A 27,906-nucleotide genomic window follows, 5' to 3' on the forward strand; every position below is an offset into this window, starting at 1 on the left:
GCCTTGTAGTATAGTCTGAGGTCAGGGAGCCTGATTCCTCCAGCTCCATTTTTCTTTCTCAAGATTGCTTTGGCTATTCACGGTCTTTTGTGTTTCCACACAAATTGTGAACTTTTTTGTTCTAGTTCAGTGAAGAGTGCCATTGGTAGTTTGACCGGGATTGCATTGAATCTGTAGATTGCTTTGGGTAGTACAGTCATTTTCACAATGTTGATTCTTCCAAGAACATGGTACATCTCTCCATCTGTTTGTATAATCTTTAATTTCTTTCATCAGTGTCTTACAGTTTTCTGCATAGAGGTCTTTTGTCTCCTCAGGTAGATTTATTCCTAGGTATTTTATTCTTTTTTTGCAATGGCAAATGGTAAATGGGACAGTTTCCTTAATTTCTCTTTCAGATGTTTCATCATTAGTCCATAGGAATGCAAGAGATTTCTGTGCATTAATTTTTTATCCTGCTACTTTACCAAATTCACTGATTGGCTCTAGTAGTTTACTGGTAGCATCGTTAGGATTCTCTATGTATAGTATCATGTCATCTGCAAACAGTGACAGTTTTACTTCTCCTTTTCCAATTTGGATTCCTTTATTTCTTTTTCTTCTCTGATTGCCATGGCTACACTTCCAAAACTATGTTGAATAATAGTGGTGAGAGTGGACATCCTTGTCTTGTTCCTGATCTTAGAAGAAATGGTTTCAGTTTTTCACCACTGAGAACGATGTTGGCTGTGGGTTTGTCATATATGGCCTTAATATATTATGCTGAGGTAATAAGTTACTTCTATGCCTACTTTCTGGAGAGTTTTTATCAAAAATGAGTGTTAAATTTTGTTGAAAGCTTTTTCTGCATCTATTGAGATTATCATGTGGTTTTTATCCTTCAATTTGTTAATATGGTGTATCACGTTGATTGATTTGCATATACTGAAGAATCCTAATGCATTATATTTTAATAAACACAGAAATTTTAATTTGCATTAAGATAAAACACCATGAAAGCACAATGCATCAATTATTCATATAAATATTTAATGAGTATCTATTATGAACTGGACTTTGTTCTGAGCTGTGAGAATATACAGTATGAAACAAACAAGGGACTTCCCTGGTGGCACAGTGGTTAAGAATCCACCTGCCAATGCAGGGGACATGAGTTCGAGCCCTGGTCCGGGAAGATCCCACATGCTGCGGAGCAGCTAAACCCGTGCACCACAACTACTGAGCCCACATGCCACAACTACTGAAGCCCACACCTAGAGCCTGTGCTCGGCAACAAGAGAAGCCACCGCAATGAGAAGCCAACGCACTGCAACAAAGATAGCCCCCACTCGCCAAAACTAGAGAAAGCCCGCACATAGCAACGGAGACCCAACGCAGCCAAAAATAAATAAACAAATTTACTTATTTAAAACAAACAAACAAACAAAAATCCCTACCCTCAAAGAATATACTTCCTCGCATGGGGAACCCAGAAATTAATAAGTAAAATTAAAAGTACATTGTTACTTGAAACAAGGTTGATTTTTTAAGAAGATAATAAAATATGTAAATATTTGCTTATTATTTTTAAAAAATTAAAGGACAGGTAAACCATAAATTCGGCGGTGGGGGGGAGGTTTCCTTTAAAGGAAATGGAAGAAATATGATCTATGACACAGAGACAGAAGTTATACTTTTTGCATATACTTTTTTTTACAGATAGAATTGTGAAATCATATAAATGTCTTTTATAATTATTGAAAAAATGAATTTTTAAATGTAATTCCTAAGAATCACAAGTAAAATAAAACAAATGAACCTAACTGTATATCCAGTTAGTAGTATAACAACATAATTAGGAACCATCTTCCAATGATTTTAATCATATATCCCTAGTAGGATATACCCTGTGAACAAAAACAAGAACCAAAAGAAAAAAAGGCTTCAACTATTTTTAGTGACCATACCTTGGACTTAATATTAGAATTGTTATCCTGAGACTGTTGGGTACATACTGTGGGATAATTCTAATGAGTAATTATGCTGGTATTGTTAACCACCAAGAGTTTCAATGTGACTGTAGGGGTAAGATCAATAAAGTTAAATAAAAACCCTGTAGTACTAAATTTGAATCTTAAGTATCAAGCTGAATTCATAGTGAGCATCACCTTTAGGAAAAAAAAAACAGTAACAATAAAATGTTTCTTGGCTCTGTCCACTGAAAAGACATAGAAACAATGACTAACTCAGCACTGCTAGCATCTTGATTATGGTCTGTCAGATACTGTTTTCCAATAAAAGCAATCAAGTCTTCTAAAAGAAATGGCTAAAGAAAATGGAACTCTGGGACCAGCTATGTATAAAGAGAGCCTGGTACATCTTATTAAAGTAGAAAGCAAGAAACCTATCAAAGACTACTCAAGTTGGGTCAAAAGGATCCAATGAAAGCTTAAATAAGCTTCCACTGGACAAATACGGGACAATTTAAACAATAAAATAGATTAAAAACAACAACAACAATAATAGCCTGAAATTCATTTAGATCCATAAGTTCATGATACTACACACACACACACACACACACACACACACAAACACACACACACACACACACACACACACACACATTCTTCTATCTCCTTTGTTGAATCCTTGGAAACCAACTAGTTATTTTGAAAACCTATAAATAAAGGAAAAGAATCAAGGATTTATCCTGCCTTTACCATAGAAACAGGAAACCCAATAACAGATATACTGAAATTTTTCACTAAAGAAGTATTCCAACTAGTAAGAAAGAAGAATGGCATTAAAATATTGGCATTTTGCAGCTCTAATAGATTAATGGATCTCAGATATGATTAGCAACAGTGGGTAAAATCACAAAACATTAGAGATGATGCAAATTTGGGGGGGGCACTCAAGGTTTGTTATATATACTGTTTAAACAGTAATTTCATTGCTAGAAATGAAGATAACTGAGAGGTGATTTGAGTCAAGCAGAAAATTAGGGCTAAATTTTGAACAACTTAAATCTAAGTTTACTATTCAACATCCAAATAAAGATGCTGATGCAGTTGTATATATAAAACCAGAGCTCAGGACTCCAATCAGAAGAAGATATTTGAAAGCCTTGAGATTAGATGAGATCACTAAGGTGGTTAAGTATAAATAGGCAAAAGGTGTAAAGACTAAGTTCAGGAGCACTTCAACATTAGGAGGGCAGGGAGCTGAAGAGGAAATCAGCAAAGAAAGTGAAAAGAAGCACCTAATACAGAAGGAAATAAACAAAGCGTAGGGAGAAAAAAAAGAAAGAAAGAAAGTGTGGTTTCCTGGAAGCAACTGAAAAACATCATGTTTAAAAATAAAGCATGTTTAATTTTATCATGATACTGATAAGTGATATAAAGCTTGATAACTGACCACTGCATAGCAACATGAACATCTCTGGTGAGTAAGAGGCAAAAGCTTAAGTGAGTTGAAGAAAGAACAAGATGAGAGAAATAATACACAAGTCCTTTTGTGGGATCTTGTTGTAAAGGAAGGAGAAAGGAATTGGGCAATAACCAAAGGGAAAAGTAGAATCAAGAGAAGTTTTTATTCTCTTGTGTTTATAAGGTGGGAAAGTAACTGCAGGTTTGAGTCAGATGAGAAAAATCCAGTAGAAAAGTGGAAAATATGGTTGTTGAAGAAGAGAGGAAAATTGCTAAAGAGTGGCCAAGAGGAGATGAGATTGAGTGCACAGGTGGAGGAATTCAATTTCTGCAAAGAGCACAGTCAACCCACAGTAATAGGAAAAATATAGAGCTTATGGACACAAATACTGGTGGATGAGCCCCCAGATGTTATGTGGCTCTGACAATGAGAGAGGAAAAAACTTCCCTACCCCAATCCTAATATCTTTGTTTAGTTATTCAATCACTGGAATAAGATTTTAAACATACCACAAAGTATGGGAAATAAACTAGCAATGGGGAGTTAAAGGAAAATTACTGACCAATTACACTTAGTAGATTTAAAGCAGCACAAAGATTTCTCTTCATTGTCTTCTACAAAAGAAAGTGAGAGTTTCAAAATCTGAGAAGCAAAATGTTCTGTATCTCAAATGGGGTGGTAAATACATGGGTGTATACATTTGTCAAAATCCATCAAACTGATAGCTAAAATCTCTGCATTGAAATGAATGTAAAACATACCTCAAATATTTAAACCAACAAGAATGTTAGAAAACTCATTGTCTTTTACAGGCACAATTTTACTCACTAAAAATATACTTACTTTAAACGTACTGCTGCTCATATCCCAGGATCACTAAGAAAGCCAACCTTTAAGAGATCCCATTAATTTGCCATATACTGTAATTTTTAAATGTCTTTTTCTATCATTTGTTGATTTTTAATTGTAGAAAAGAGAATAGAAGAGGAGCTTAAAATACTTCCATCAGTGAGACTCAGGGTAGTAACTGTAATCCATTTCTTTGAATAAGACAATCCTATACTGGTACTCAAGGAATATTGGCTTGTTAGGCCTCCTTGTTATAGCCTACAGAAAGAGCTTAATTTCCTTCAATCAACACACATATGCTAATGTGGGATAGGGAAAACACAAAGAGTTGACTGAAAGAAGGAAATAAAATGAAATAAGGGTCAAGCTAAACTATAAGCCAACAAATACCAGAAGGGAAAAACACAGTGCAATGTAAGGGATTACTCCGGCTTAAAAGGATAGAAAAAAATACCAAAAAAAACAGGAAAGACTTACATGGACGAAACCCTATTTTATTTTATTTTTATTTATTTTTAATTTAATTACTTATTTTTTGGCTGCGTTGGGTCTTTGTTGCTGCGCACGGGCTTTTCTCTAGTTGTGCCGAGCGGGGGCTACTCTTCATTGTGGTGCACGAGCTTCTCACTGCGGTGGCTTCTCTTGTTGCGGAGCACGGGCTCTAGGTGCGCCGCCTTCAGTAGTTGTGGCTCGTGGGCTCTAGAGTACAGGCTCAGTAGTTGTGGTGCACAGGCTTAGTTGTTCCGCAGCATGTGGGATCTTCCCAGACCAGGGCTCAAACCCATGTCCCCTGCATTGGCAGGCAGATTCTCAACCACTGTGCCACCAGGGAAGCCCTGAAGTCCTATTTTAGCTAAATCTTAAAATTAACCTTAAAAATGGATATAATTTGACATGCAAAATGGAACAGGAAGAGACTGAGAAATCATAAATGAAGTGCCTCTGTAGGCATGAGAATACAGGATATGTACAGAGACCTGTCTGTCAACAGTTCACTTTAGCAAGAGTAAAGAGTGTGTAAAGAAGCTGCATAGCAATTGATAATGGCTAAAAGGGTAGATTATAAACAGATTGCAAAAGACCTTGAATAACAAATTAAGAAGTCTAGACTATATTTGGTAGACTTTGGTAGTGATTCTTAAAGTGTGGTCACTGGGCCAGCAATGTCAGCGTCACCTAGGAACATGTTAGAAAGGCAAATTCTTGGGTCTCATCCCAGACCTACTGAATCAGAAACTCTGAAGATGGGCTTGGCCATCTGTGTTTTAACAAGTCCTCCAGGTGATTCTGATGCACACTGAAGTTTGAGACCACTGGACTATGAATATCCAATACAAGTTTTTGAGTAGGAGGAGAAAATAACAAAATAGCATGTTCTAAAATATTTTAATCAAGTAATAATGGTCAAAATGGATTTTAAAGGAGGAAAAGACTAGCAATGGTGAGACAAATTAGAAACCAAATAATAAGTAGAGAACAACTACTCAGGGACAAAGATGAGTCTGGAGCATTAAGCCTGAGTTGCAGGTAAAAGAGTGATATCATCAAGAAATAACAAATTTAAAGGGAAACAGGAAACAGTTTTTTAAGGGAAGGCAATAATTGGTTCAGCATGAGACTATGTAGAAAGGAAACCAGGAGAGAAAGCAATGTATTTTGTTAGAATTTAGGACATTGAGTTGGAGATCCTAACAGACAAAATGTGAGAATGGAATTCAGGACAAAAGTCAGAACTGAACATACACAGATAATTAAAGCTATGTGCCTGAATAAAGCTTCCTAGAAAGTGAAAGAAAGGAAAGAGGCCCAAAGACAAAAATTTTATGGAAGAGACTTCTGGTTTCCAGTTATACATGTAAGGAGTTTGGAAGTTGCCACTCGATCCTAACAAAAAAGCACTATAAAAAGCTGAACAGACTAAAAAATAAATACTCTTCTTAGATCTATAAGAGTGCGGAAGACACAACAAACCGCTGCGCCTAAGCCTGGATAGCTGACAAGCGAATACTGGGAGTCTCAGCTTACCTTTACTGGAAGAGAGACTTAGGAGCAGAAACCGCTGAGGGAACCAGTGCAGGAGTAGGAAAACCTGAACTGTGATAAAAATAAGACAACAGGCCCCAAATGGAGTCACTTCTGCTAAGCTCCACATCGCCAAACCAAGACTTAATATTTAATTACAGTTCTGGCGTCTCCCAGAAATGGAATCTTAAGCCAGTAAATCAGGAATTACCTGGTCAGCACTAGTGAGATAATCTGCCTGATAGATTCCAGCCATCCCCTAAAGGAAGGTGACCTTGCCACAGCACAACCAATCTGCTTGTTGCTAGTATAACTTCCTTGTTCCACTCCCTTCTGTCTAGGAAAGCCTTTCATTTTGTACAGCTCCTCGGGGCTCCTTTCTATCTGCTAGATGGGATGCTGCCCGAGTCATGAATCGTTGAATAAAGCCAGTAAGATCTTTTAAATTTACTCAGTTGAATTTTGTTTTTGTTTTGTTTTGTGTTTTTTGGCCACACTGAGCAGCTTGCAGGATCTTTGTTCCCTGACCAAGGATCGAACCCAGGCCCCTGAGTGAAAGCACCCAGTCCTAACCCCTGGACCCCCAGGTAATTTCCTGAATTTTGTTTTTTAACAGTATTGGTGGCAGCAGTGGGATCCAAAGGAAACTTCTGATGGCTTTGGGTACAACGAGAAACACAGGCACTAGTACCTGTGAACCCTATGAGTTCTCTTTCTTGCTGTTTCCGAGAGCTGTGGGTAAGCTCCTCTCAGTTCTAAGCTCTGCTCTCTTTGCATCAAACTCCTGATCTAATTGGCTTTCCAGTTCAGGGAAGGTCAGCTTGAGCTAGCAGACGGTTCCACTTGGAACCTAAACCCCTAGCCCTTGGTTCAGTCCTCAGATTCAACATTGGGAACTGCAGGTGGTTCAGTCTATAGTTCCCCATTTGACTGGAATCCCAGTCCACAGTCCCCATTTGTTGGGGTCTGCTGTTTCAGTCCTTTCCCCAGTTCCACAATGGGAATTGCTGGTGGTGCCCACAAGGCCTTCTCTTGGCCAGGTTACTGTTGGTCTCTGTTAATGTGAACACGAGGTAAAGACTGATGTTAATGGTAATCTCAGAAGCCAAAGCCACAAAATTGGTGGTCATGAGTGGAGCATGTAAAAGCTGTTCAAGCACTCACCACTTAAGTCTAGACTCCCGTGTTAAAATTTTAAGTTGGTCACAGAACAGGTTAGATTGGGTCACTAGCCAACCTCAAGCAAATTTCCATGCAAGGAGGTGTATCTAAAATACCACACAACCCCCAACCCAATAGCGCCTCCCTCCTAGGTATTAATTTGACTCCATGAGACCCAAAGCTTAGCTAGAGAAATGGAATCCTTAAGTTCCAAAGAGTTGAGTGTGCCACCTTCCAGCACACCTGATCATTTTATTTCTAAGAACTGTGGTCCCAGAAGCTGCAGACAACCCAGAATTACAGCGGCCATTATGGGGAACATTCCAATTAGACAAGATCATTCATGTAAGAAGTACACTTGAAAGCAAGGGTTCCCAAATCAAACAACAGAGACAGGATACCTATTTTAATTGGTATGCAAAAGGCTTCAAAAGGCTTAAAGATCCCAAAACAGCTTCACTGAAAGATTTGTTGCAAAAGGCTAATGAAAAATTAAATAGACAAGAGGTACCTAAAACAAAAGGCAATAAGACTGACATGACTCCTACTGCTGCCCTCTGGTCTCCTTTTCCTGAGTACTCACATTCTAATTCTCTATCTGAATTGCCTTTCCACTCTGAGGAGACTATTAAACGGTTACCATTTAAAATAAGACCACCCGAGACTGCAGGCAATCCTCTTCAGGTATCTTTCACTCCTCGGTCAAAGACCATATTAAGGGCCATTGCTAAAGAATTTTCCAAACCCAGGGGGGAATCCCCAAAAGTTTTCTGAAGAATTTAGAGTTCTTATGGGGTCTATGACCTTGTGCTGCCAGATCTTTGGCAGCTTGTGCACATGCTGATAGGACTTGGTGATGTCCAAAACTGCACGCAAGAAGGAGAATGGCATAACCCCGAGCGTGACATTTGAGATCCTCATTCTTCAACTTGGTCTTCTCCCTTAGGGAACAGGAAAAGCTCACAAAATAGCAACCGATCTTTTCAAAGTTATTCCTAGTCTTCCCTGCCTGCACTGATTGGTCATCTACAAAAGAAAGATGAATCTGTGGCAGAGTTAAAGCCCATCTGGAACCTCTCTTCTTACAGCATTCTAGGTTCCATACAAAAAATGATGTCACCTAACCTGCTCTAGCTGTCCTATTTGTAAATGGATTATCTCCTGAGATTAGTGGATTAATAAAAAGGCAGAAAATAGGATGGGAAGCCACAGGTCTGATATGACTGAACTCATGACCACAGCTGAGCACCTGAAAAGAACTTTGGTATAAGACTGTAAACAAAAGTCTGCCAAGCTATGAGCCTTACAGCTACAAGAGTTCCAAGGCCAGAAACCAGAAACGATACCTGGGCCTCCCCCCACTGTACCCTCCTAGGGGTTCATCATCAAAATGCAGGCGCAGGAATCAGTGTTTCATTTGTAACCAACTGGTACACCAGAAAAAAGACTGTCCTCAAAGGTTTTATGCAAATTCTTCATCACCAGCTTCAATGCCCCCATGCGTACTCCAGAAGGAAGGCCCCCATATGGACCCCTCCTAGAACTGACAAGACTCTGGAATTCTCCAATAAACTGCTACCAGTAATTCCTGTAGACAGCTGAGGAAAAACTAAAATTAAAATAGATGGAAAACCTTGTCAAATTCTGGTAGATACTGGAGCTACACTCTCTACTTTAAACCCTAGTCTCATAGAACAACAAATAACTCAGAGTGAAAAAGAAGTTTCTACAGTGGGTGTATCTAATAAAACCCAAAGAGAGTTACTATCTCAATCAGTACAGATGCCTCTGGGACCTTTCCCTGAAAAACATTCCTTTTTTGCTATGTGATACAGCTCCAATTAATCTATTCAGTAAAAACTCCCTTTCTAAATTGAAAGGGCTAATACGTTTTGCCTCCAATGGAGACCTCACCTTAGAATTTCCTGACCAATCTGAACCTGATCTTTTACGTTCCTTACTACCTGTCCCTGATACAGAAGAGAAAGAATTCCAGCAAAAAAGCCCTAAGTTAATCAAAGTTAACAAAAAAATCTGTGGGCTACCTCTAATATTGACACTAGAAGAATAAAAGTGTAGAACCTATAAAAATTCAGATACACACATATCTAAACTTCTTTCCAAATTGCCGCAATATCCATTAAAGCCCAACGCCATACAAGGCCTCACACCAATAATAGAAGACCCAATCACTCCAGGGCTAATCATTCCCTGAACCAGCCCCTGTAACACACAGATCTCGCCAGTCTGTAAAACTCACAGGCAGGGATGGTTATAAGCCCACGACTTGATAGCTATTAATAAGAAAGCTATTCCCCATTTCCCAGTTGTTCCAAACTCAAACACCTTTTTGTCACAAGTTCCACCTGACTCAAAATGGTTGACTGTTGCGGACCTACATTCACCCTTCTTCAGCACCCCTGTAGACTCCACTCTAACAGTCAATAACTATTTGCCTTCACTTGGAACAATCAACAATATACCTGGACAGTCATACCTCAAGGATTCACTAAGGTCCCTTCTCATTTCTCCCAAGTGCTCCACCAAAATTTAAGTACCCTCCAGTTCACCAGGAAATCAATCCTTCTACAGTATGCAGATGACCTTTTTTTATGTTCAGTCACCAAAGAGGCATCCATAAAGGATTCCATTAATTTGCTGCAACAGTTAGCTGAAAACAAAGTCTCTGAGGAAATATTACAATTATCTTTAGACACTGTTCATCACCTAGGTCATAATCTAAGCACTAAAGGAATCTAGCTATCTCCAAAAAGAATTAAATTAATCCAAGAATTTCCTAGGCCCACAGCTAAGCAACAGCTTCGTGGATTCCAAGGTCTGCCTGGCTATTGTAGACTATGGGTTCCTAATTCTTCTCTATCAGCTTCCCCACTCTATGAACTTACTAAAAATTCAGCCCTTGAACCCCTTCTTTGGGAAGATAACAAGAGCAGGCCTTCCTAAGACTTAAACAAGGGCTGCAAGAGCTACCTGCCCTACGGCTATCAAACTATTCAAAGCCTTTCACCTTATTTGTGCATGAACAAGATAACCAAGCCCTGGGAATGCTCATGGGAGACCACAGCAATAAACACAGGCCTATTGCCTATTATAGCATAGAACTCGATTCAGCTGTTTGTGCCTAACCCAACTGCCTTAAGGCTACAGGCTACAGCTGCAGCTGCAAAGTTAGCAGAAGCCTCAGAAGCCTAGGAAATGATATTTCCTTACAAACTCCACACGCTGTCCAAAGTCTTCTTAATTCTGAATTGACTAAGCATTTCTCTGCAGTCTAACCTCTTATGACAGCCTTCTGCTTTCATCACCTAATGTGTTTCTTAAACGTTGCAATGTTCTTAATTCTGCTTCATTACTATCCTGCCTGATCAGAGTGAATCCCATGACTGTGAGATAATAACATCCCATCTCGTGACACCAATTTATGAGCTGCCCCTTTGACTAATCCTCATCTAATTTTGTTCGTTGATAGGTCATACTGTAAAATTGAAAAGGGGAATTTCCCAGCTTGCTCTGCTGTTACTACTCGACATGAGCTACTTGAGAGGGGAAACCTCCCACAAGCTAAATCAGCCCAACAAGCAGAGCTCCATGCCCTTACCAGAGAATGCCAATTATCAGAAGGACAAATTGTTAATATTTATACTGACAGCTGATGGGCCTTTGGGGTCATCTATGATTTGGGGATGTCATGGAAATAAAGGGGCTTTCTTACATCCACTGAGACTCCAATCAAAAAAGGACAACACATGGACTTCCCTGGTGGCACAGTGGTTACGAATCCGCCTGCCAATGCAGGGGACATGGGTTCGAGCCCTGCTCCGGGAAGATCCCACCTGCCGTAGAGCAACTAAGCCCCTGAGCCACAACTACTGAAGCCCGTGAGCCTGGAGCCCGTGCTCAGCAACAAGAGAAGCCACCGACCGCCAATGAGAAGCCCGCGCACCACAACGAAGGGTAACCCCCCACTCACGGCAACTAGAGAAAGCCTGCGCGCAGCAGCGAAGACCCAACTCAGCCAAAAAAGGACAACACGTAAATGACCTTCTTACTACCATTCTCTTACTTTCCGAAACTGTATCAGAACTGAGGCTCATACCAAAAGGACTGAACCTGGCTATCAGGGAAATGCCCTGGCTGACATTCCTGCACAGACAGCAGCAACGTAATCTATAGACTGCAGCACATGTGGATAAAGTCCATTCTGCTCCTGCAAAAGCTGACCCCTTGCTGCCATACTTTTGCCATCCTGATGTCGTTGCAACATGGCAACAATCTGCTCCTGAATCAGAGAAACCACAATGGGCAAATAATGGGTGCAAATTAAATGACTAGTTGGGGCTATGGAAACCCAAGATGGCCACTTGGTTCTTCCGGCTCCCTGGCAAACCCCATCTTTCAGTTTTTACATTCCTTTACCCACCACGGTGCAATTAAGATGACTCAAACTATGAATAAATGTGAGTGAAGGGGCTTCCCTGGTGGCGCAGTGGTTGTGCGTCCGCCTGCCGATACAGGGGAACCGGGTTCGCACCCCGGTCTGGGAAGATCCCACGTTCCGCGGAGCGGCTGGGCCCGTGAGCCATGGCCGCTGGGCCTGCGCGTCCGGAGCCTGTGCTCCGCAACGGGAGAGGCCACAACAGAGGGAGGCCCGCATACCACAAAAAAAAAAAAAAAAATGTGAGTGAGGACAATTCTGTAAAACTATGAAAACAGTTTACCACAAAGGTCTGACCTGTCAGGTCTGCATCCTGGGAAAACTATTTTTGTCTCCAGAGGCTTCAAACCTCATTCCTCTGGACCCTTAGAGCACCTGCAACTGGACTTCATTCAATTGCACCTCGAATGAGTTATCAATGTGTTCTTGTTATTTTATGTATGTTTTCTGGCTGGGTTGAAGTCTTCCTTTGCCACACGGCTAATGCCCTCACAGTGACAAAGAAACTGTTAGAAAAACGTGTCTCCCATTTGGGTATACCTTCCACAACCTCCAGTAATTAGGGAACCCCCTTCACTGGGCAAATCATACAAGCCTTAACAAAAACATTGCAAAACTTGCTGAAACTACTGGCCTCCCTTGGCCTAAGGTACCGCCTCTTGGTCTTGCTGACTGTTGGCAGTACTCCTTTTAGGAAACAAACTCACTTCACATGAGCTACTGGTATACAACTTTTTGATCCCTTGTTATCACATGCTAATATGACTACCTACTGTAAGTCTTTAATGTCTTATGCTAAAGCCTATTATCAACAGGTTAAAAAAGCTTTCCCAGATCCCAATTCAAAGGATCCTGGTGGTCACAGTCTGAAGTCTGGTGATCGGTATTCTGGAAATGTCATCAACCCTTGAGCCCCATTGGAATGGATCTTACCAAGTGCTTCTGACCACTGACACTACTATGAAACTAGAAGGCATTAAAACTTGGGTACACATTTCACAGCTGAAGAAGGCTCCACCTGACATCTGGTCCTGTACAAACACTAGAAACGTCCAAATCAAACTGACTAGGAAGAGAAGTAGCCAACATCGAAGTAGACTGCTTCCACCCAAGATGCTGGGTCAAGACTTCATGCTTTAGGCTAAACATGAAATGCTTTCTTCTTCTCTTTCTTTCCTTTACTCTGGTATTGGCCTGGGAAGATAATGCCTCATCTGTATCTCCCAAGCCACTGCTAAGAGAGGTAACCTTTCAAACTGCTAGATTTCTTATCAAATACTCCAATTTATCCATATGCTAGAGACCCCCTGGTCCTCCCTGTGACCAATTTTTCTTCTATTCCCAATGTCACCATAAACTATAAAGAAGGAAGGAAGGGAGGGAGGGAGGGAGGGAAGAACAAACGAACAAATGAACTACAATCAAACCCCGTTGGAAGTCACTTACAGAGTCCCGACTTTTAGAGACAGAATATCCATTGCCTTGTTTTAACCTTTCTCCAAATATAACTGTACTTTCCCAATTAGACACAAATGCCTACATAAATCATGGTACATTTGTACCCCACATTCTTATGATTATATCTAAATTGGATCTGCCCCCAATTACGAAAAGATCTCACCAGCAGCACCCATCTTTGCAAGGAATTTAGAACTTTTTTTTTTTTTTTTTTTTTTAAATTTCAGGCTAGGAGATTTACTTCCCAAATGCACTGAAAACCTAACTGACCCATGGCTTGGAAGAGGCAAATCCAACCATCCCTGTGAAGGAACCCATTAAGAGTACCAGCTTGGCAAGAGTAGTTTGTGCCCTGACAGGATTTATCTTTGTCTATGGTGGTTATCATTCTCCTTGGACCTATTTATGCCTAGATGGCTGGCACATAACTGAGCAATGCCTCTTGGGTGATCTAACTGCATTCCTAACTGTCCACAAAGTGAGACACCTCACTGGTCAACTCCCCTGAATTTATATCAACAAGTTAGAAGGGACCTAACAGGAGGCATTCATGATTCAGGATTTGCTTCCTTTGGCAGGTCTCTACTTCTCTGGTTAGGAGTGAGTACAAATGAGGTTATGATCAGGAACCTCTCCTTAATTCTTGAAGATATTACAGAATCCGCTGCAAAAGCAATAGCTGTCCAACAAAAATCCTCAACTCTCTGGCCAAAGTTGTTCTTGGTAATGGGATAGCCTTTGATTATCTTTTAGCTGAGCAAGAAGGTGCCTGTGCTGTGGCCAACACCACCTGCTGCACCTGGATTAACACTTCTGAGGAAGCTGAAACTCAGTTATGTAAGATCACTGAACAAGCCACTTGGCTTAAGAAAGTGACTCCTTCAACAGGGTCTTTCTTTGACTTACTTGAATTTGAGTGGTTTTGGTCTTGGGGACCATGGCTCCAAAATGCACTCCAGATATTAAGAATTTTCCTGCTTATAATAACCACAATTCAATAGTCTCCCTGGTATGCTGTATTCTCTCAAAAGCTTTAAGTGCATGTTTGCAGCCCCTAACCATCAAACAAATGATCTCCCTATGACTGGAATATCAGAAAGGAATGAAGAGAATGACCAACTTAAAAAATGTGAACCTGAAGTCATGACCTGTGAATACCACAGAGGATCAGTAAAAACTGCAAGAACTTCAGAGCAGTAGCTGGCAGTGGCACTAATGCCTTAAATTTTGATCATACCTCTCAGGCTGAGAGTCATGATCAAAAGGGGGGAACTGTTAAAAACAGGCCCATAATGGAGTCACTAACGGTAAGCCCCACATCACCAAACCAAGACAATACTTAATTTAATTACAGTTTTGGCCTCTCCCAAGAACGGAACCTTAAACCAGTCAATCAGAAATCACTTGGTCAGCACTACTGAGGTAAGCTGCCCAACAGACCCACAACTGTCCCCTGAAAGAAGGTTACCTTGACACAACCAATCCACTTCTTTCTTCTGCTCCCTTCTGCCAGCAGGCTGACCACTGAATAGGTCCATAGGAAAAGTCAGACTACATTCTTCAGATATGAAAATTAGGGAAAGCCAGAAAACTTACTACTAAAAAAAAGGAAATTGTAAAAATCAATGAAAGGGTCAATGAGTATTATTTTAAGTTAATAAAGAAAATATTGTTAAGTTATAGTATTTCTAAAGAAAAGGGAGACAGGAAAAATATCACTTAACTCTAAGTAAAAGGAATAGAAAAATGCCCGAATCTCTGTCATGTTACTAGAAAACAAACTATACCATGCAAAAAGACTAATAAGACGATAAACTAAACTGAAATAGATCCAACCAAGCTTTACTAACAGAACAAACCTTGGCATAAACTTAGATCAATTTAATAACAACTTAGTAAAGGAGCAAAACAAAGATAAAGATAAGCAGTACAACAGAAAGCAGACTGTGATAAGACACATAGCAAGGTAATTTATACAGCCCCATTTGCCAGGATTACTCCTCACTTATACCTGCTGTCCTGGTATAATTACTAACAGCACCCTCTTTCACTCTCAAAAGTATTCCAGTTTGGATGATGAATTATATGGTCATCCTATCTATAATCACAATATAAGGCAGATGGAGTTAATGTTATAGTAAAGGTACAATTTTATTTAATTCATTTGTGAAATGGGAATAAATAGGTTCTGTACCCACCCGAACTCAGAGACCTTTTACAATATGAAACAATATGTGAAGCGTGCTAAACTCTCAAAAAAAAAAAAGAATTACATAAATGCAATGCCATGCTGTGATGCTAAAAATGCCCAGGAAAGGAGGGGGAGGAAAGAGCAGGGCCGGCGGTACAGTCGGGCTGGAACCGAAGGAGTACACATGCAGGTCCTGATGCACACTCCCACGCCTCTGCCCCTCTTCCAGCCTATAACAGTATTTAATACGAAACTCTTTGTAAGGTAAATTAAAAATTAATGGAACAGGAATGGGAAATGGTATTTTTTAATGATTATTATTTGGTATGACTAAGAAAAGCAGATATAATTCAGAGGAAGGGGCTAAAATATGTACCAGTTGAAGCAGGGGTTGTGGTAATTCCCAGAAAGAGGCAGAAGGTCCTGGGTTGAATGTTTCATGGCCATAAAATAATTCAGAAGTTTTTTGGCTCTTTATAGACAGAACTCATAACCATAGACTATTCATTCCCAGTTAAGCCAGTTGCATTTAAGAGCATTTATTTGCCATTTGAAACACATCTTTCTACAGAAACTGTTGTGGTATTTAAGTTCCTACAACAAAAGCCTAATATTTAATCTATATATAACTGAACTATATAGTACCAATGGTGCTCTGGAATGACCCATGACTAAGGAATCATCAAGAAGAGATTGAAGAGGTAGAGGTGAGACAGTCTAGATGGTAAGAAAAGAGAAAGACTTCTGGTTTCTACGGTGGTTGCTTTGAAAGAGATGGATGTATATGAATTGAAATACTCTAGGAGAATTAGTTCTTATCAAATATCTATAAAGAGAAAGATAACAACAGCAGCTGGTAAATGAATTGGAAAAGAAAGAGATAAGAGGAGGAAGTCTAGTAAATAGGTACTATAATTGTCAGGGGGAGACATAAGAGCCCAGGTACTCAAGTAAATAAATGCTGAGGCAGGATAGAAAATGTAGAACTTAAGAAATATTCTAGTTATGCTTATATAACTATAAAATGAGATATTTTCTTAAGATACATCCCATTAACTTATACAGTGGTTCTTAATCATTCTAGGCTACAGAACCATCTTACTTTAACAAAAGCAAAGAATCTTCTACCCAGAAAAATACACATATAGCCCTGCTTTATAGTAACTGCAAGCCCATGATCTCTTTAAGGTGGAACTTGACCAACGTGAAATCGCAAAGTACGGGGCAGGAAAAAATGTCTTTTGCAAGACCATCACAGTAGCCAAATATAATGCCTGAGATTATAAAAACTTACAAAAGTATAATGCAAAAACAGCTGTTAAAATTTATTAAAGTACAAAGCAGGCATCAGAATCATGGAAGGACTTGTTAAAACAGATTTCTAGGCCCCACCCCCAAGTTTCTGATTCAGTAGGGCTGGGAGGGGGCCTGAAAATTTGTAATTCTAACAAGTTGCTGCTTGTCCCAGAAGCACACTTTGATTTATTCCTTAGAGCAATCTTTCAAAACTTCTTTTTCATCCACTTCTCTCCCTTGAGGCCCAAAGATTTGGCTGCAGTAATCCACTCTGTCTTACGGGTTCACTGCCTTTCTTTCCTCATTCTGTAGGCTAAATGCAAAGTATTGAATGGAAGAGTGCCCCAACCTTATTTCTGCCTTACTTCCCAAACATGTATACAGCCTCCACATTATTCTGAATAGCTCCAGCCATAGTGAAGAACATGCAAACAGAGAAGAGGTAATAAGCAAAGTGACAAACAGATATTAGGTACTTAACAGATTTTGATGTGCTGCAGAGTATCAAAATACTGTACGCAAACCCCAGGAGATGACTTCCTCCTAGGTAAGAGAAGGATGTTTCTTTTCTTTTTTTAAATTTTGGCTGCGTTGGGTCTTCGTTGCTGCGCGCGGGCTTTCTCTAGCTGCGGCGAGCGGGGGCTACTCTTCGTGCGCAGGTGTCTCATTGCAGTGGCTTCTCTTGTTGCAGAGCACGGGCTCTAGGCACGCGGGTTTCAGTAGTTGTGGCTCGTGGGCTCTAGAGCACAGGCTCAGTAGTTGTGGCGCACAGGCTTAGTTGCTCTGCGGCATGTGGGATCTTCCCGGACCAGGGCTCGAACCCGTGTCCCCTGCGCATTGGCAGGCGGATTCTTAACCACTGTGCCACCAGGGAAGCCCGAGAAGGATGTTTCTTGCACAGACTCCTATTTAAAGGTGTTCAAAATCATTACTTCTTTTATGAGCTCTACAGATCAATAATTAGACACATTCCAAATAAAAATTAAATTTAAAAATTAAATTTTTTAATTTAGAATTTGCAGCTAAAATTAAAAATCATAGGCAAATGTACAGAAAAAGGTATTTTTCAAACAAAGGAAATAAAGTGTAGATTTTAATCATTTCTTCTCTCATCAAAATGATATCTAAATTTTCTGCCTCAGTCATTCCCTACCTTTTTTTCTAAATTAGTATAAATGCGTGTGACCTTTCCTCCATTCTTACCCTTACAATATCATTTCTTCTAGATATCACAGTATCAGAGCTAATTTCAGTCATGAAAGGTAGAGTGGTCATCATAAGAATATCAGTAGTTGATATGCTGTAGAGTAGAGACCTGTATACAACGAATGTGGATATTAGAGATGAATATTAACATTATCAGTGTTTCTGGAAATTGCTTTTTTGAAAAATTCTAACAGTTGCCTGTTCTTATAAAAATGGAATGAAGCCTATGTGTCTAATAACAGACCTTGCTTTACAATTCATTACAGCAGTGGTCTCCAAATTTGGTTGCCCAGACGCATAGGGATGTACAATCTAATCCTCTTTAGAGGGAGAAAACATTAGAACTTCCATTTATATTTAATTTTATCTCATTTTTAATTTATATTTTCATGAACATTTAAAAAAGACATAACACTGGTATAACAGAATGTATATATAATAAAAATATTTTATATACTACTTATATACAGCTATTTATTTATAATTTGTATCAGGGAGGGCATAATGATGGAGATTAATGATATATATTAACACAGAAAAGCAACACAGACTAGAAATCAAGAACATGGGTTCAGTCTGTTCTATCATTTATAAGCTGGTGACCCTGGGCATTTGCCTCATCTCTCTAAGCCTATTCCTTATCTGCAAATAGATAATTATGGTATATTCTTAGTTCACAGGGTTGCTATGAGGAGTCCATTCCATAGTGTATGCAAAGTGCTCACAGTGTGGAACAAACGATAAATGCTAAATAAATGTTTTCTGTTATTTTAGTATATAAATCCATAAATACAAGTTTAAGAAGTCCTCCAGTAACAAAACTAAATTAATTCATCATTTCCCAGTTTTGGCCATCTAACCCTTTTTTCTATGGAATAACTATTAACATTCTCTGCTCTTCTAGTTGTATGCTTATTGCTATTATTTTCCAGAAAGAATTAAAGCCTGTTTTTATGGCATCAAGTTTTTAACTAATTGAACTATGAAACTATGAAAATTTCAGTATACAGGAAAATACCTCAATAATTATAATTTAACAGCAAGAATTCTTTAGCACCTACTCTCTTCACCTTACCTTTGCCCTGCCTGTCCTTTCAGGTGAACGCCAAGTGATCCTTCAGTCAAATAAGTTGTACCGGTACATTTGTGCATGTAAAGTACTACTCAGTAGATCATTTTAATCAAATTTAACATGCTTTAAAATGTTAAACATATCCTAATACAAAGATAAACATGAAAAGTCTTATTATGGGTCACTTCCAAAGCAAAGCCTTTTGAAGGAAGTTACATAACTTTACTGCTTTTATACTTTACCATGGCTTGAGAATTTCCCATCAAATCTCTCTAGCAGAGTACAAAATCAAACCACGGTAAGCAGCCTCTAAAATGGCTCATAATGATCCCCACATCCTCTTATTTGTGCTCCTGTGTAACTGCCTCCCGTTGAGTATCAGCTAGACCTAGCAACTCACTTCCAACAAACAGAATATGGCAAAAAGTGATGAAACATCACTCCCAAGATGAGGTTACAAAAAGACTTTGACTTCCATGTTGTCCTTTCCCTCTCTCTCTCTCTCCTCTCTCCCTCCCTCCATGCTCCCCCCACCCCCTTCAGCCCCTCTCACTCAGGGAAGACCACTGCCCTATGGACAGGGGCATGTGGCAGGGGACCGACATCTGCAACCAGCAACCAGTGAGGACCTGTGGAGCCAACAGCCACGTGAGTAGGCCTTGAAGTGGATCCTCCCCAAATCAGGACTTGAGATGACTGCAATACCAGCTGACATCTTAACTGCAGCTAGTGAGAGGCCCAGAGCCAGAAGAGCCAGCTAAGCTGCTCCTGGATTTCGAACCCACGGAAACCATGAGATGATAAAACCGTGAGCGGCTTAGTAAACCACTAAGTTGGAAAGAATTTGTTACACAATAATAGATAACTAATACCTAAGTTGAAATTTTAACTTAGAAAACTTCAGTAAAGAATAGACACAGTTATTCCTTTAGAAACAATACTCCATGTAATTCAAAACTCAGTGATCCTTTTTTAAAATTTATTTTCTACTATTTTTTTCTAACCCTACTTTTGCCTATTTTCTTAAGTGACTCTCCTTGTTTCAGACAGATTCATCTGTGCAGTTAAAACTAAGTTTTCTGAGAAGTGTACAGAGAAATGATGACAAAGGTGTTTTTCAGGCAGAATAGCTAATATAAGAAAAACAAATACCAGGTACAACCAGAATTTTCACATAAGTTGGCCTTAAAGTTGGTTTTATATACATATGTATACAAAACCAACTGATAACAAACACTCTAAAACTATTTGGAATCACATAAATGAATGGGAAGAATGGATAAAAAGGAAGAAAAAGTAGAAAAAGGGTAAGAAACCTTTTAAAATATAAAAGAAAAGGGGGGGAAAATAAAAACAGAAAACAAAGTTCATACACACTAGGAACTATAATAAAACTTCCAGTCACGAAGTAAGCAATAACAATGTCAGTTCTCACTGCCTCCTACTGCTGTGCTCAGGGCCACAAAACCATTCAATACTCTCATTTAAATTATTTGCTAATCAAGTACCTACACTGTCCAAAATATCTTCAATATTGACAGAATAGGCAAACTTAAGTGTAATCAACAACTCAATCTAAGCAGGTCACAAATTCAGCATACACTGACATCTAATCTTCTAGATCTTGCATCAGAAGACAATGACCTAGAGAGCAAAAGCTGTATATCCTGTTCCTAATCTGAAACACCCCTAGTCCTCCAATTTCAATTGTAGAATAGCTCTGGAAAATTGCCAGATATTTATTCTCTTACTTGTCCAAACACTGCAAACAGTACACACTTTGTTACCTTCTTAATGAGGCCTGCCATGACCATCCTATTTAAAATTACAGCCATCCATTAACTACCTGTCCTGATCCCCCTTACCCTGCTTATTTAGTTTTTTGTTTAGTCTTGTTTTGTTTTGTTTAGTCACAAGCCCCATCAGAATGTTAGCCTAAGGGCTTGAAGATTTATATGAGATTTTGTCTGTTTTTTTCCTGATATATTTTAAGATCTATTTGAGTATCTGGCATGGAATAGATCCTCAAATATTAGCTCAATATCAAATGAATGAATAAACTAGAAAAGTAAGTGCTTTCTCATATGACCAAAAACAATAGGTACTAAAGAGAAAAAAATTAAGCTTCCAACCAGCATTTTCAAAAGCTAAATATTTTGCTAAATTAAACTCATGAAGTTTCCTAATGATGGCTACTACAGACCTATAACAGTATTAATACTCACTTCTTTAAAAAAGAGACACTTTAACAAGAAATACAAATCAAGATGTAGCAATAATGAACTGAAGGCACCAAACTGGTCCAAGAACTACAGAATTAAAAACCCATCCTCTTAAAGCCTGCAACACACTATAGTCTCTAAGATCAGTCCTGTCCAATATAAATAAACTGTGATCTACATATGTGATTAAAAATTTCCTAGGAGTCACATTAAAAAGTAAAAAGAAACAAGTGAAATTAATTTTATATTATACTTCATGTAACCCAGTATGTCCATAATATAATCATTTCCAACATGTAATCAATATTTCAATATTTATGTAAATCTTCAAAATTTGAAGTGCATTTTACACATATAACACACCTCAATTTTAAGCGCTCAATAGACAAATATAGCTAGTAGCTACCGTATTGTACAATGGATTTCTAGATTCTTTGGGGTACTAATAAAATATAGAAGCATAGGGCTTCCCTGGTGGCACAGTGGTTGAGAGTCCACCTGCCGATGCAGGAGAAACGGGTTCGTGCCCCGGTCCAGGAAGATCCCACATGCCGCGGAGCGGCTGGGCCCGTGAGCCATGGCCGCTGAGCCTGCGCATCTGGAGCCTGTGCTCCGCAATGGGAGAGACCACAACAGTGAGAGGCCCGCGTACCGCAAAAAAAAAAAATAGAAGCATACTATATTTGCTTTTAAATACTCAAAGAAATACAAAGAGAAAGATATCTTCTGTTTTTAAACATTAAAGTTCACATATTATACTGATAGAATTCTAAGTTCTTTTAACATAAGTTTTACTTTTTAACATAAAGTTATTATTTTTTTATTACAAAATATTTGGAATTCCACTAAAATTTAAAAGACTCAATAAGAATTCCATTGAAGTATAAATTATACAGCCATGCGTGCTTACTTTGTTTGGCACAGTGATAATGATAATATTTCACACGTTTGAGCATTTACTATCTGATGATGAGGTAAAAAGATTAAAATAACTTGTAATTCTAGGAATTATGCAATCAAATACATTCAAATAGGCTGTCAAATATCTGCATAAGCTTACTTAATACCTCTCTGTCTGTATATTATACACAATTGCAACAGATCCTTCTCTTGAAGGTATTTTTAATAATTAAAAAATATGAATTTTTGCTATTTTTTCCATATTTAAATTTTTTTTAATTGTGATATAAGAAGAAATATATTTGGTCTTTATCCCTGGTTCCTAGCACAGAGCTCTTAAAAGTCTTGGAATTTCCTCAGTGATAGAGTGTCCTTTCCTCCTTTCATCACCCCTGAGTTCATGCTAATGAGATGACTAAGGGTGGGGCCCCTAGATAGCCTCAGGATGGGGCTGATCACCAGAAAGACCAAGTGATCAGAGAATTGGAAATTTCAGTCCCAGTTACCTGACCTCTGGGAAAACTGAGCTCTGTAAAAACTCTTGAACTTAGAGATTCAGAGAGCTTCCAGGTTGGTGAATATATCAAGGTGTGGGAGGTGCTGGGAGGGTGGCATGCCCACAGGGGGCATGGAAGCTCCATGAGCCTTCTACCATACCTTGTCCTATACCTATACAGCACTTGGCTGTTCCAGAGTTATATCCTTTTTAATAAACCAGTAAACATAAGTAAAGTGTTCTCCTGAGTTCTGTGAGCCAACCCAGCAAATCTTTTTTTTTTTTACTGAAGTACAGTTGATGTACAATATTATATAAGTTACAGGTGTACAATATGGTGATTTACAATTTGTAAAGGTTATACTCTATAGTTAGTATGAAATATTGGCTATATTCCCTGTGTTATACAGTGGCTTATTTATTTTATATATAATAGCTTGTACCTCTTAATCTCCTACCCCTATATTGCCCCTCCCCTCTTCCCTCTCCCCACTGGTAACCACTAGTTTGTTCTCTATATCTGTGAGTCTGCTTCTTTTTTTGTATTATTCACTAGTTTATTTTTTAGATTCCACATATAAGTGCTATCAAACAGTATTTTTCTTTCTCTGTCTGGCTTATTTCACTTAGCCTAACACCCCTCCAAGTCTATCCATGTTGCTGCAAATGGCAAAATTTCATTCTTTTTATGGCTGAGTAGTATTCCACTATATTTATGTACCACATCTTCTTTACCTACTCATCTGCTGATGGATGTTTAGGTTGCTTCCATATCTTGGCAATTGTAAACAATGCTGCTATGAACACTGGGGTGCATGTATCTTTTTGAATTCGTGGTTTTTTGTTTTTTTCAGATACATACCCAGCAAATGTTCAAACCTGAGGAAGGAGCCATGGGAACCCCAGATTTATCGCCAGTCAGTCAGAAGTTCAAAAACATAACCAGAGACTTGTGACTGGGCTCTGAGGTGAGGGCAGTATTATGGGACTGAGCCCTTTAACTTGTGGGATCAGGGAGAGAGCATCAGAATTGAATTGAATTGTTGGAAATGCAGTTGGTGTTGGAAAACTGAAGAACTGGTTGGTGTCAGAAAACACCCCAGAGTAGTAATATTTATAACTTGATATGTCAATTAATAACAAAAGTAATTTTATTATGTAGATTTTTAATATAAAGAATCTAGCCTTATTCTAGGCTCAGAATTAACCAATCTTAATAAGTTAATTTGTAACTTCTGAAATGTGGCTACCTAAAACTATTCCAGCTTTAAAAAGTGAAAGTGCACACCAATCTTTTCAAATATTTTATAATACTAAAACTCTTCAAATTAACCATATCCACCTGCCAATGCAGGGGACACAGGTTCGAGCCCTGGTCCAGGAAGATCCCACATGTGGCAGAGCAACTAAACCCATGCACCACAACTACTGACCCTGCGCTCTAGAGCCCGCAAGCCACAACTACTGAAGCCCGTGTGCCTAGAGCCCATGCTCCACAACAAGAGAAGCCACCGCAGAGAAGCCCCTGCGCTGCAACAAAGAGTAGCCCCCACTCGCCTCAACTAGAGAAAGCCTGCGCGCAGCAACAAAGACCCACCACAGCCAAAAAAAATAAATTGAATTATAAAAAAAATAATAATCCCTCTGAATTAATATATTTCTTAACCTAAAACAATGCTAAGCAATGATTAGTTCCTCAGAAATACCAAAATCAAAGGAAAACTTAGCACCATCAGTGTAGTAACTTAAAACTATAACCTTTCAACACAGTACAAGAATTAGTGTTGTAAATTATCTCCAATCTAATTGATGAACAGAATTATAAAACTGCACAGAGTACTCATCTACTAAAGACTACCCTCTCTCTGAGTTGACATTGAATTTGATCAAACTAACACTGTAAATGATTAAGAAAAAGTACAACAATAATTTCAGGAAATCTATTTAGTCTAGAGAATAATTTCCTCTACAAAGAGTATCAAATATATGAACATAAAATTCTACTGACTCCATAATTCATATGGATAGTAATAATTTATGGAGTAAATGGAATTTATGTTAGAATATCTGATATGCAAAATCTTAAGCAACTATATTAGCAACTAAGTAAACAACTTAGACAATCTTGGGAGGATTAGAAAGAACAATTCTTCACTAATAATTCAGAGTATTACTTCTAAAAAGTAGTTTTATAGCTTGATTTTATTGTGTGTATGTGTGTGTTTGTACTGGAAGAAAGAGAAGGAATGGTGATGTTGAGAGAATGAATTACTCAGTATAATAAAGTGACCCTCAATAAATGACAACTACTTTGTTATATTCCAGTAAGTAAAACTCCTAATAATCATCAACTTCATTTCATTTACTCTACTTTACGACCAACAGAATATATTTACATACTTCAAATACTCTTTAAGTTGGAAACAATGTAAAATAGGACTATCCTGTCATCGGCAGTTCTAAAAATGAAAGAAATAAATTTGACTATTTTGAACTGAAAGCCATGATTTTGGTATTAATAGAACTGAACTCTAATTAAAATGATTCAACCACAATGAGAAGAGATTATCTCGGTAAGCATGAATCACCTGATACAGAAATAGTTAAAAAAAAAAAAAAAGACTAAAGAGTTAATATCTGATCTAATAAGTACTAAGAAATCACTGTTAAATTTCTTAGCTACAGAAAGACACTCTCAAAGTGATATGCATGATGATTAGAGAGGAAAAATTTAGAGGTAATAATCTAGGCATAAGATAATAAATACCTAGATTAAAATGGAATAAGTAAATAACTAAAACAGGTAAGTGAAAAAGGAAGAAAAAGGAATAAATTCTAAGAACACAAAATTTTATTTATAGCAGGGGTTGGCACACTACAGACCGATGCCTGTCTGCAAACAAAGTTTTACTGGAACACAGCCATGACCATTAGTTCATATACTGTCTATGGCTGCTTGGCACTACAATGGGAGAGTTAAGTAGAGCCAACAGAGATCATACGGCTCACACAAATCTAAACTATTTACTAGCTGGCCTATATTCGTTTCCTATGGCTGCTGTAACAAAGTACCATAAACTGAGTGGCTTAAACTAACAGAAATTTATTCTTTCACGGGTCTGGAGGCTATAAATCTAAATAAAGTATCAGCAGGGCCATGCTCTCTGAAAGGCTCTAAGGGAGAATCTGTTTCATGCCTTTCTCTTGGCTTTTGGTGCCACCAGCAATCCTTGTCATTCCTTGACTTGTAGCTGCATAACTCCAATCTCTGCATCCACTGTCACATGATCATCTTCTCCCCTGTGTCTGTCTGTCCACATAGTGTTCTCCTCTCTTAAATAACTACATCTGAAATGAACCTATTTCCAAATAAGGTCACATTATGAGGTACTGGGGGTCAGGACTTCAAATTTTTTTTGGGGGGGGGAACATATTTCAACCCATAATTTGGCCCTTTACAGAAAAAGTCTGCCAACTCCTAATTTAAAAGAGTAAAAACTGGTACTTCCTTAGTGGCGCAGAGGTTAAGAATCCACCTGCCAACGCAGGGGACATGGTTCAAGCCCTGGTCCAGGAAGATACCACATGACACAGAGTAACGAAGTCCATGCACCACAACTACTCAGCCTGCGCTCTAGAGCCCGTGAGCCGCAAGCCACAACTACTGAGCCCATGTGCCACAACTACTGAAGTCCACGCACCTAGAGCCTGTGCTCCGCAACAACAGAAGCCACCGCAATGAAAAGCCCATGCGCTGCAATGAAGAGTAGCCCCCGTTCACCACAACTAGAGAAAGCCCGTGCATAGCAACAAAGACCCAACGCAGCCAAAAATTAAAAATAAATAAACTTTAAAAAAATAAAATAAAAGAGTAAAAACTGAGGAGAAGTATGCCCACAATTGCCATTGAACAGTGAGGGATTTCAAAGAGAAGATCTGGGATTTTGCTTTAGATAAACTAAGCTGAAAACAAAAGAGCCCTCAAAGGATGTCAGGCAGAAAGCAATATATGTAGTTCAGAATCTGGACTGGCTTAGAGATGGAGGAATCAGGAGTAACCTAAAAATGGATGAGCATTCTCAAGGTAAATGTTTTGTACAGCAGGTCAAAAGTTGATCTTTAGAGAATGTTTCTGTTACATAACAATGTGATTAGATAAAAATAAGATGAGAGGATGTCACTGTTATACAACATAAGATAATAATGTAGAAAATAGTGTAATTTAGTATTATGTAAACTAAAAGAGAAGCATCTCAACAGTGACAAATACAACAAAAAGGGTGAAAAGAAGTAAAAAATGACCAGGGAATTTGGTTAGAATGAGACCATAGTCAGATAAAGAAAACAACCTCTAAGAAGAAACCTAAAAGGGACACTAGACAGGGGTAAGATGAGAATGCTTAAGAAATAAAGCACTATTAATTTGTACGGTGAGTACAGTAGATTAGGACATTGGTGGATCCCCAGTAAACCACATCTCCTGGTATTCATATCCTTGTATAATCCTTTCCCACACAGACTCTGAGCTCAGCCAAATAACTTGCTTTAAGCCAATTTGATATTAACAGGCATTGGCAAGCAGGGGCATGATAAGCACTTTCACATGGGAACTTGTTTTCTTGGAACACTGCCACCTGGAAGCTGGCTGCCATGCTGTAAGGAAGCTTGAGCTACACTCTTGAATGATGAGAGACTGGATGGAGAGAGACTCTGATGGAAAAGAGGTCATCTGAGATATTCCAGGCCAACAGAGCTGGCAACTGAATGCAACTGCCACAGTGACCTCGGGCCACAACTACGGGAACAGAAAAAGTGCTCAGAAAAGCCCAGTCAACCCAGAGGATCAGAAGAAATAACAAAATGTTGTTGTTTTAGGCCACTAAATTTTGTGGTGGTTTGTAAAGCAGCAATAGATAACTGACATAGTCAGAACAGGATATATGTTTGAGAAACCCAAGTACACAAGACTGGGAATTCTTATAAAACTGAGAAGACTTGTATAGATGTGAAAAAAAAAAGGAAAAAGAAAAACCATGCAAATACAAAGGGTAAAATTAAAATGTAAAGAGAAAAATTGGGCTTCCCTGGTGGCGCAGTGGTTGAGAGTCCGCCTGCCAATGCAGGGGACACAGGTTCGTGCCCCGGTCCGGGAAGATCCCACATGCT

The 27,906-nt window shown here is 38.8% G+C and overlaps 1 protein-coding gene across 5 annotated transcripts in view; it reads right to left on the reverse strand.

The window, feature by feature from the left end:
* STIM2 (stromal interaction molecule 2) overlaps positions 1–27,906 on the reverse strand; it is a 170,656-nt gene that overhangs the window by 77,258 nt on the left and 65,492 nt on the right. The window lies entirely within an intron of this gene.

The sequence above is a fragment of the Physeter macrocephalus genome, chromosome 7, assembly GCF_002837175.3.
Source record: "Physeter macrocephalus isolate SW-GA chromosome 7, ASM283717v5, whole genome shotgun sequence".
Taxonomy (NCBI): domain Eukaryota; kingdom Metazoa; phylum Chordata; class Mammalia; order Artiodactyla; family Physeteridae; genus Physeter; species Physeter macrocephalus.